The sequence below is a fragment of the Helianthus annuus genome, chromosome 8 (assembly GCF_002127325.2).
Source record: "Helianthus annuus cultivar XRQ/B chromosome 8, HanXRQr2.0-SUNRISE, whole genome shotgun sequence".
Lineage (NCBI taxonomy): Eukaryota > Viridiplantae > Streptophyta > Magnoliopsida > Asterales > Asteraceae > Helianthus > Helianthus annuus.
In genome coordinates this window covers 16,646,981-16,658,038 of record NC_035440.2, presented here as the reverse complement: position 1 = coordinate 16,658,038, position 11,058 = coordinate 16,646,981, and the positions used below count along the sequence as shown (strand labels likewise).

General features: G+C 34.2%; 1 long non-coding RNA gene across 12 annotated transcripts; it reads right to left on the bottom strand.

Annotated features, from left to right (window-relative positions):
- Nucleotides 1–2,685: 2,685 nt before the first annotated feature.
- LOC110872226 lies at nt 2,686–8,603 on the bottom strand. 12 transcript variants are annotated; one of them, XR_004864769.1, is made up of 6 exons: nt 6,878–8,597; nt 6,729–6,803; nt 6,562–6,627; nt 5,718–5,870; nt 4,465–4,671; nt 2,686–3,292 (listed from the first exon to the last, which is right to left on the bottom strand). It is a non-coding gene; the product is annotated as an uncharacterized LOC110872226 (long non-coding RNA). The 12 variants fall into 12 exon arrangements; XR_004864762.1 differs by having other exon boundaries at nt 6,562–7,162; nt 7,785–8,603; XR_004864766.1 differs by having other exon boundaries at nt 6,562–7,162; nt 7,847–8,603.
- Between the last annotated feature and the right edge of the window lie 2,455 nt (nt 8,604–11,058).

The window sequence follows — 11,058 nt, the reverse complement described above, 5'->3', positions numbered from 1 at the left end:
TTGTTTTTGAACTATTTCTATGAATTACAAAATTTTTTTACAAGAAAAAATCTGATACGTGTTATAGTTCAGATCCGAATAGTCGACAAACAGTAAATCATTGATAAGCACATAATCGGTACATCATTTTGGTCATACATGTAATTCAGATTTGAATCAGTGTGTTGTTTGATGATATCGAACTGATCCAGTGGTTATAGTTGTAACTACAGTTTATTCCAGATCATCTCGAAGGTATACAAACTGTTTTTGATTGATTTTCGATCGAGTTCGAAGTGATTCGGTAAAAATTCATACTTTTTAAGTGTGATTTCGATGAATTCTGGATTGTTTCGGATCAAGTTTGAACAGTTTGTTGGTTTTAGATCATTTTCGAACTGATTTCGCACTATTTTGATCAAGTTTTGGTGTATCGTCAAACCGAGTCAGATTCAGAGTTGTTCGGGTCGAGCTTCGGCTCGGTCTCGGTTCGAGTCTTGCGGTTCGGTCTCGGTCAAAGCTGGCCAGCCGCGATTTAGGGTGTGGTTCGACGGGTCAGATTGTGGTTCTTGACAATTTGGGCCAATTAGTCAAACCCGGTCAACTCGGTTCGATGTCGGGGCAAAACCAGACCCGGTCAACTCGGTTCGATGACGGCGATTATGTGGGTTTGGGGTTGTTTTGATAATTGATAATTGTGATTGGTTTATTGTTGTATTTTTGTAACGTAAACTTTTTTAACGCAAAACGTAAATTTAAAACATAAAACGTAAAAATTTTAACATAAAACTATAAAAATTTTACGTAAAACGTAAACTTTATGTAAAAACATTTTAACGTAAAACGTAAACTTAAAACGTAAAACGTAAACTTTTTAACGTAAAACGTAAACTTTTTAATGTCAAACGTAAACTTTTTTAACATAAAACGTAAAACGTAAAGCGTAAACTTTTTAACTTAAAACGTAAAATGTAAACTTTTTAACGCAAAACGTAAAACTTTTTTACGTAAAAACTTTTTAACGTAAAACGTAATTTTTTTTATTTAACCTGGAAAACGTAAACTTCTATGTAAAAACGTAAAAACGGGACATAAAAAGTTTAACGTAACACGTAAAAATTTTAAAAATTTTAAAACGTAAAACATAAAAGAAGTAAAACGTAAAACTTAAAACGTAAAAAATTGAGCTAAAGATTTTTTATCCCGTAAATTGTATTTTTTTTTTGAAAAAAAAAAACGGGCCGTAAAATATGGAACGTAAAAACCGGCGCGAAAAAAACGGGGCTAAACGGTGCGTAAAAAGTTTAAAATTTTTAACGTAAAACGTATAAAGTGTACAAAAAGGGCGCATTAAAAAAAGTGAAAAAAACGGCGCGTTAAAACGGCGTGTAAAAAATTTGGCGCGTTAAAAAACCGTAAACCACCACCGTAAACTTGAAAAAAAGGGTGCGTAAAAAAGTTTTTGTAAAAAAAAAAGTTAAACCGTAAACTTTTTAACGTAAAAACGTAAAACCTAAAAAGTTTTACGTAAAACCTAAAAAGTTTTACGTATAACGTAAAAACTTTTACGTAAAACGTAAAAACTTTTACGTAAAACTTAAAACGTAAAAAGGGCGCGTAAAAACGGGAGATGAAAACGGGACGTAAAAAAATCCGGTCGCAAAAACGGCGTGAAAAAAACGGCGCGTAAAACGGGCCGTATGAACGGCGCGTAAAAACGGGACGCTAAAACGGCGTGTTAAAAAAACGGCTTTAAAAAACGGCGCGTAAAAAACGGCGCGTTAAAAAACGGCGTTAAAAAACGGCGCGTAAAAAACGGCACGTTAAAAAAACGGCGCGTTAAAAAAAACGGCGTTAAAAAACGGCGCGTAAAAAACGGGGTTAAAAAATGGCGTTAAAAACGGCGCGTTAAAAAAACGGTGTTAAAAAACGGCGCGTAAAAAACGGCGCGTTAAAAATTGGCGCGTTAAAAACGGCGTTAAAAAAACGGCGCATAAAAAACGGCGTTAAAAACGGCGCGTTAAAAAAACGACGTTAATAAACGGCGGGTTAAAAAAACGGCGCGTAAAAAACAGCGTTAAAAAATGGCGCGTTAAAAAAACGGCGCGTTAAAAAAACAGCGATAAAAAATGGCGCTTAAAAACGACGGTTGAAAAAACCCGGGGTGCAAAAACTGGCCCGCAAAAAAAATTGTCTTTGTTAAAAAAATTTGAATTTAAAAATGTTTTTACTTAAAAAATCTTTTAAAATAATAAAAAGTAATATAATAAAACTAAAAAGTAATATAATAAAATAAAAAAGTAATAAAAAAATAATAAAGGCGAAAAGACAAAAAAGAGTTATTTACTTAAATACCCTTTTGGATTAAAATAATAAAGACATAATAAGACAAAATCTATTTAATATTAATTTTTGTTACTTTTAATCTCATCCATTTATCTTGTTGATCCAAAGGCTAGAAAGTGGTTCCCATGGTTTTACAACGAGAGGTGGTTTTCATTTTAGCAATCTCATATATATATATAGACACACACACACTAGGTTATCACCTGGGATTGCTTCCAGGGTTGAGAAAATTATTTATATTAGAAATTATTTATGACTAATGCTGCTTAAATGTATAAATAAATAAAAAGACTAAACCATGTGGTCAACTAAAGTCCATAAGGTTTTTCCAACACATGCAGTATCAAAATATGTCGAAAATTTAACTTTTAATTTTTTAACGATTTAATTTATCGTTTTTCACAAGAACAGTGTGTGTTAGGATGAGTCAAGTATGGTAATTCAAATAAGAAATAACATTATATTGCATGTCTAGTAAATAACTAAAAGCTCAAAGGAGCCACATTTCCATCATATTCTTCTCTTGAAAGAACTTCTGGTGCAATGTAATCTGCAGTTGACTTTGATTGGGAACGCCTAAGTGATGACTGTATGCAAAAAAAAAAATAATAACAATAATAATAAATTATATGAATATTAACAGCCACTTATTATCCAATCTTTGAATTCTGGTATGAGGACCTGTAAAATAAATATGAAAACTTAGTAAATTAATTACCTTTGAATACCCAAAATCACATATTTTAAGTATTTTTAACACGAGGAGCTGCATTTCCAACAGTGTGTTTTCAAGCTTAAGATATCCGTGACAAATTTCTCGCAACACAATAATCGGTCCAGAATAGAGCTAGAGGCGATATTGTTATGAACAAAGAAAGGGTAGAATGGTAAACTGAACGAAAAGATTGTATACCTTTGAATGACAGTAACTAACTCATGATATAAGTTGTTGAAAGAAAAATCATGCCTGAGCATATAAGAAAAGAAAACATCAAAAGAACAAATCTTGACCACATTTGACTTTTAAGCATTAACTAAACTAGTTATAAAAACCATCGCCTCGTTACACACGGAACCACCGACAAGAATAAAAAGAAAATGTAGAAAAAAACACTAAAAAATAACCGAAAGAAAATCAACAAAAAAAGTTGTATGTTAATGATGTTGTTTGGTAGAAACCCGTAGTCAGAGATGAGCAAATAGTAATGGGTACCGGTACCGAATTTCCTGAACCGAAAGATCCTAAGTACCAGTTCGGTACCGACTTTTGGCGTTCCTGGTACCGGTTCGCTACCGGATTTTACCTTCATATACCGGTACCGTAACCGGTATTTTCGGTACCAATACCGATTCGGTATCAGTTGGCATCGAGCCCATCCATACCCCTGAAACTAAAAAAAAAGTTGTACGATGCCGTTGTTATTTGTACGGTACCCGTGATCAGGGATGAGCAAATGAAAATAGGTAGCAGTACCAAATTTCTCGAACTAAAAGATTATCTAACTCAATCCAATACCGACTTTTGGCGTTTTATGTACCAGACGGTGCTGGTTTTTACCTTCATGTACCGAACCAGTATTTTTGATACAAGTACCGGTTGACACAAAACTTACCAAACTTAAAAAATAAAGAAAAAAATAATTATTACAATATTAAAATAATAAAACTATTAAAAAACTGTATATAATATTTTATTACATTATATTGTAATATATTTAAAATGCTATATTTTATTACATTATATTAAATTATCTTAGAATTACTGTTCATTATATTAGGTTTTTAATTTTTAATATATGTATAATATATTTAAAATACTATATTTTATTACATTATATTATATTATCTTAGAATTACTGTTCATTATATTAGGTTTTTAATATATGTATAATGTATAATGTATAATATAATAAGTTACTTTTAGAGGGGTGTTTGGGTTTGCTTATTGAACTTTATTTAGTAACCCTTGTTTCATCTTTTAAGTTGAAGTAGCCCCACTACGAAGTCGGGTTCCTCGGAACCCGGAGAACCCGGTCTTGACCATTTCATTTCGCTGGAACCAAAATACATAAAATCTAGCTACAAATAGTATCTAAAGCTAAATGTTTATAAATCAAGTTCTAAATTCAAGAAACATACCCACTGTCATCTTCTTCTTTTAAAAGATTTTCAGCTCCATCTTTCTTTCTGACTCTTATTCTCATTAGACTAGTCAAAATATCCTCATCAAAAGACCCAAAATTACCATCATCTAAAGAGCATTTATGTCTTTTACCAGATCTTTTCGGCTCTGGCTCTGTTTCATGATTTTATCTCCATTTTCAATTGTTTCTCAAGGTCAGTCACCTGCATTTTCAAGAATCATAAAATCTAAATCAAGATTTATTGCGACTGGACTCTATAAAAATGTATAAAAAAATAAGCCGAAGATTGAGGCCCATATTTAAAGGCCCTCGATTTTTAGTGTTTAACTTCATTTAGTTCTCATGTCCGATCAAGTAAAGCAAAGAATCCATATTCTTGAAAAAGTTTTCTATTCATTAAAACTTACTTCAACTCTAATAAGTATAAGACTGTGGGGTATGGGCTTGGCTTGGGGCGTGGGTTGCCCTTCAACGCCAGCTTTCCCACCCCGAGTTGGCGTTCGGCTGGGCGTTGCCCCTTTGGCGTGGGTATTCCGCCTAGCGTGGGGCGGGTGGCAGGGTGAGCTGACTGGCTTTGGTTGGCTGGTCCAATATGGCTGGCTTTGCTTTGGTTGGCTATTTAATTAAAAGAAAAATCCACATGGCTGATCACGCCAAGCTAAGCCACGCCCACTCCACAACCCACTTTTTTTGGGTGGCCTGGTGGAGCCCACCTTCGCCACGTGTCGTACAAAGCCCCCAACCCAAGCCCCCCCTCCCCAACACCCCGTAGTCTAACGATATAAAAGACCTAATTTTAGAATCTGCTTTAGTTATGTGTAAGAAGTCTAAGCGGAAAGAAATATTATTTTTATGAAAAAGCCTCTAATTCTAGTATTCGCTTTACTATAGGGATGAGCATGGTGCCATTTTGGTACCGAAAGTACTGGTAGCAACGGGAAAATGGGTACTGATACCGAATATACCGTACCGATACCAAAAGCGGGAAAGTGGGTACCGGTACCGGTAGGGTACCTGGTACTCGGTACCAAATGCTCATCACTACTTTACTATCCAAAAATATTGACATAAGTGCAAGAACAAACATTTTCTTTAAACAAACTCAAGTTGGTAACCCAAAGTTGCAGGGTAAAGAACAACCACATACAAACACTTTTCAATGTATGAAAACAGGATATTAATCATGAATATGGATCGAAACAAATTAAAACATAACACGAACAAAATATGCGAGTATGAAAACAAAACCTTTTTGCCAACTTGTTCAGATTCGTCATTAGAAGCCTTGGAAAGTGCCCTTTCAGCAAGCAATCAGTATCTTAAGCACCCTAAAGTCTTGAAACTAACAACCCAATCTGCCCTTTCAAGCCTTCATCTTTATCCAATCTTTCCTCTCTGAAACTAAAAACTCATATTGATTTGACAAAAGGTCAAATACAAATAAATTTAACATACAAAACGTACGAACTGATGGGTTTGCTGAAAAAACGCGGTGACATTTTCGTAATTATTTGGTCGTAAGGTAATTACCAAAATTACTCTACAAATGATCTTGTAGAGTAATTTTATAAAATGTTCTTGTAGAGTAATTTTGATCTTGTAGAGTAATTTTGTAAAATGTTCTTGTAAAGTAATTTTGATGTGTAGGGTAATTATCAAAATTACTCTACAAGTGTATCAAAATTACTCTGCACCAAAATTACTCTACAAGTGTATCAAAAGTACGCTGCAAGTTTATCAAACAACATACAATTCAAAATCATTGTACAACAACATACAATTCAAAATCACTGTACAAAATTACCTTACAAGTTCAAAATTACCATACAAGATCATTTGTAAAGTAATTATGGAACTTTACGAAATTACTCTATAAGATCAAAATTACTCTACAAGAACATTTTATAAAATTACTCTACAAGATCATTTGTAGAGTAATTTTGATAATTACCCTACGACTAAATATTTACGAAAATGCCGCCGCGTTTTTTGGCTTTTTCATGCCTTTCGTACGTTAAGGTTATTTGTACCAGAACTTTACTCTATCAGATTTAGCTTATGAAAGAGTAGAGAGAGAAAGACTATCACCCACCTCCATTTTGATGAAAAAGCATCATCAGCCACCAGCCACCATTGATTCTTGCTTTTTGTTTTTCACCTAACATGTCCAACAACTCTTTAAAAAAATTAGCAATTTTGTAAATAATAAAATTGTTTAAAATTTGATATGAAAAAAGTAACTAAATATTAAAGGATTACATAGCAAGATTTGGCCATTTTGGGTATAGTTGAGGAATATCCTCTTCTTCTAAACCAGGCAACACACACCAAAACCTCACAAATCAACATCATCACCATTTAGCATAAAAATTAGTGCAAAGTTTCCAAAATAACCATTAATTACTCACCTTCTAAGTAGCCCCTCATAAGACAACCAAAGCATCTGCAAAAAGTGATTAATGCACATACTAAACAATAACAAATGTTGATGGTTAGTGAAGTAAAATATAATTTAGTGACAAATATCTATGGCACCGTTGTATTATTATTGTTTTCAATGAATGATTATCTTGCACTTTTAAAAAGTCCAAGATAAAGGTGAAGCACCTGCGAGTAAGAAACGAACCCAAACTCCCACTTATGCCTTTATTTTCTTGAATACCCATCTAGGCCAATTGATGACGGCTTTCAACCTACGTTAATACAACAAATTACTCATTTTCTTGACATCTAAAACTACAACAACATTGCAACACTACCTCAAGTATGAATACAAATATAGTATTGTTTGAACCAACATTTTAACTATCTGATCATATACATACGTCAATAAATAAAATACCAACAAGATGCATACCCCATAATCAAAATGTCTTGAACCCGGCACAACATATACTCAGTGGCGGAACCAGAACGATTTAGTTAGGGGGTCATCATAAGCTTATATTCTATACTGGTTCAAATTAGGGGGTCCATCTCTAAGTTTGTTTTTCAAAAACTCAAAATTTATATATAAAAATTGAAAAAGTTCCGGTGACCGGAGGGTCAACGGACTCTCTTGACCCCCCTCTGGTTCCGCCCCTGCATATACTTATAGCATAAACATGAATTTATTTTAGTTATTCAAATATGAATCTGATGTTCTTTTCCACAGAATCAAACACTCGATAACAAAAAAGCAAGAACATAACCCTAAACAACCAATTTAAAAAAAACAACGCAAATTAAAGCACCAAATCAAAACATAAACCTAAAGTAACAAAACCCTAAAACCCCCAAATTAAACCATAAAACAATTGTCAAAGTGTTACATACCAGGGAAAACCAAAGCAGCGATCGAAGAGGGTGTAGAGAGCAAGTAATAGAGAGAAACTTACATTGATGAGATTAGTATATTATACTATTATAGGATTGATAAATCAATTGATCGGCAGGAAACGTGAAAGGGAAGATGTGTATTCGGACAGTAGGGTTTGAGAGCAGGAATTGGAAAGGGCAAAGCGTGTTTCCTTTATCAGTCGATTCAAGCACAAGCGAATGTTTTCAGAGAAAATGAGATGTAGAAGCTTCAAGCCAAAGGAACACGGAGGCTAGGGTTTCGGTGTGAAGCAGTGAAGGAAAAGAATAGAGAGAGAAAGAGGCGGTTGATAATGATGAAAGAAGAGAAAATTGTGTTTTAAATGGGTTTTTATATTAGATCCGAATAGATGGGTGGGTTACTAAAACGATCAGGATCCGCGTGCCATTTCTTGATCCGGGCAGTTTCCCGCCAAAACCCATTGTGAGAAGCTCTAAGAAACTGCCACATCAGCCCAAATCCTTTCATATATATATATATATCTATATATCTATATATCTATATAGATAGAGAGAGAGAGACAGAGAAAGGTTAACATACAAAAAGCCTTATCATACTTCACGTACGCGACAAGCAGAACCATCAGATCAGGGCCATAATCACGCATGGATCAGTTAATCACGCATGGGAGCAGTTATTTGGTGATAATCACGCATGAGAGGTGATAATCACGCATGGAGGTGATAATCACGCACGTTATAATGGTAAAAAAAATAATCACGCACGTTATGTTTTCTGTCGCGTAGGTTAATGTAAGTTAAGCAGTTTTGTACATTATACTTTCTCTCTCTCTCTCTCTCTATATATATATATATATATATATATATATATATATATATATAAAGTATATCGTCTATTACGGCTTAACGTACTTCACGTACGACAATGTGCGTGATTTGTTCTATTAATGTTTTCAATATGCGTGATTATTGTGTTTCAACATGCGTGATTTTGGATTTTTGAGTTATAATGTGCGTGATTTTAAAATGAACATGCGTAATTACCTGTCGTACGTGATGTATGTTAAGTCGTAATGTACGTTAACCTTCCTCTCTCTCTCTCTCTCTCTCTCTATATATATATATATATATATATATATATATAAAATCTTCTGGATGGGGTTCGGCTACAAAGTCCATTTTTCCTACAAAGTGTACAAAGTCATAAAACACTACAAATTCAGCCATAAAACATATTCAAAACCCACAAATAACATAGTGAAGATCACTAAAACACAATATCCAAACCCTAACAGTACATAAAAACTTCACACACACCATTGTAGAAATATGAAAATAAAACACAACATGATAATCAACATAAAACACACTAATGTTAGTAATTCGATAATCAAAGCCTTATCATACAAAACACAACACAAACCCCACAAATATGGTGTTTTAGTAATCTTCACTTTTTTATTTGTGGGTTTTGAGTGTGTTTTATGGTTGACATTATGGTGTTTTATGACTTTTTACACTTTGTAAGAAAAATGGACTTTGTAGCCAACTCCCACCCTAATCTAATAAACTAGTCAATATTTTTTATCGCTATATATCTTGTGCATATACGTGTGTGAATGTTTGAACTAAATGAACATCCTATACAGCTGTAGTAGGACTAAACCATGGTATATATCTGTAGCAGGACTAAACCATGAACAAACCATGCATGAGGTGTTGACTTCACTTTCCTTTACTTCAACATCATGAGCGTAGGGTGGCTAAACCAATTTGGGGCCCAAGGCAAAGTATAAACTCAAAACCCTTGTTCAAATGTTAAGGGTACTCGGTATGATCTCAGGGAGAGGCTTCGGGGAGTGTGTTTGCCGAGCGGTGAATGATTGTCGGGTTCAAATCGGTGAGTGGGGAGTGGTGATTTTGGTGACTACTCACCGATGTGGGAAGAGGAGGGAAGGAGGAGAGAGGGGGGTTTAATGGTGGGTCCCAACCCCTTTCAACCAATCACAATTTTTTTTAAATTCTTTACCACTCTCTAGGTGTTTGAACCATTGTCAGTGAGTGATTGAGTGCAAAATGAGGAGTGGAATAGGGACTTGACATGGCATGATATTATTGGCTAGAGAATAACTCAAACACCCTAAATGATTGAACGATACCCTCCACCCTAACGTTATAAATTGTATCGGATCTAAGATTTTTGTGAGCAAGTATAAAAAATGGATTGGCTAATGTAGGATTAAACCACGTATGTAAAAATAGTTGAGCTCATTTTTTTTATTAAAGTGAGAGTGGAATAAGATTGAATATTTTATGCTCAAAGCGAAAAAGTGTGCATTGAATTATGTGTAAACAATATTTGGGCCCTAGGCTCGAGCCTAAGAACTCATCACATAAAAGCCGCCCATACATGAATGAACACTTGACGAGTTTTAAACTTAAGTACTCCCATAAACTTAAGTACTCCCATACATTAAAAGGCAATTTGACTAGCAAACTTAAACCACGTCCCCCCAGTCCCCCCCCCCCCCTCCCCCAGAAAAAAAGGTAAAGGTGTACAAATATCCGGTTTGGGCTCAAACTGGTTCGGGTTGAAAATGATTCTTAACACAAAAAATTTAAACCTATATAAAACTGCCGATCAGGGTCGAGCCAACCGTTTTTCTAGCTACCAAATCAGGCTATAAACCGGTTCATCAGGCCCAAACCGATTTTTTTGTACACCTCTAATACTCTAATAGAAGGAAGCAATTATGGATTTTTTGTACACCTCTAATACTCTAATAGAAGGAAGCAATTATGTGGATACAGTATCTCCAATGATCATCCACAAGGAAATCTACTTTCAAATATATATATTAAAGAAAGACTTTTCAACTCTAAATAATTAGATATATTAAAAGAAGACTTGTGTTTTAGTGATTTTAATCAGTTAAGTTTAAAATCAAAAAGTTTAACGCCCTGATTCCCTAACCACTCATTTTATAACGTTTTGAATCCATGTGTTTTTAGTGCTTTTAACCACTTGAGTCCAAAATAAAAAGTACAAGTGTTATAAAATGAGTAGTTGCTAAAGGCGTTAAACTTTTTAATTTTGGACTCAAGTGGTTAAAACCACTAAAACAGAACTCAAAAAGTAATTTACTCTTAACAGAATGTTTATAAGGTAGCATGCCCAGCTACGACTCTAAACAATTAGTTATATTAAAAAAAAAAATTTACATAAGTTTGCTCAAAGGTGTATAACAAAATTGTAAGAAAAAATGAGGAA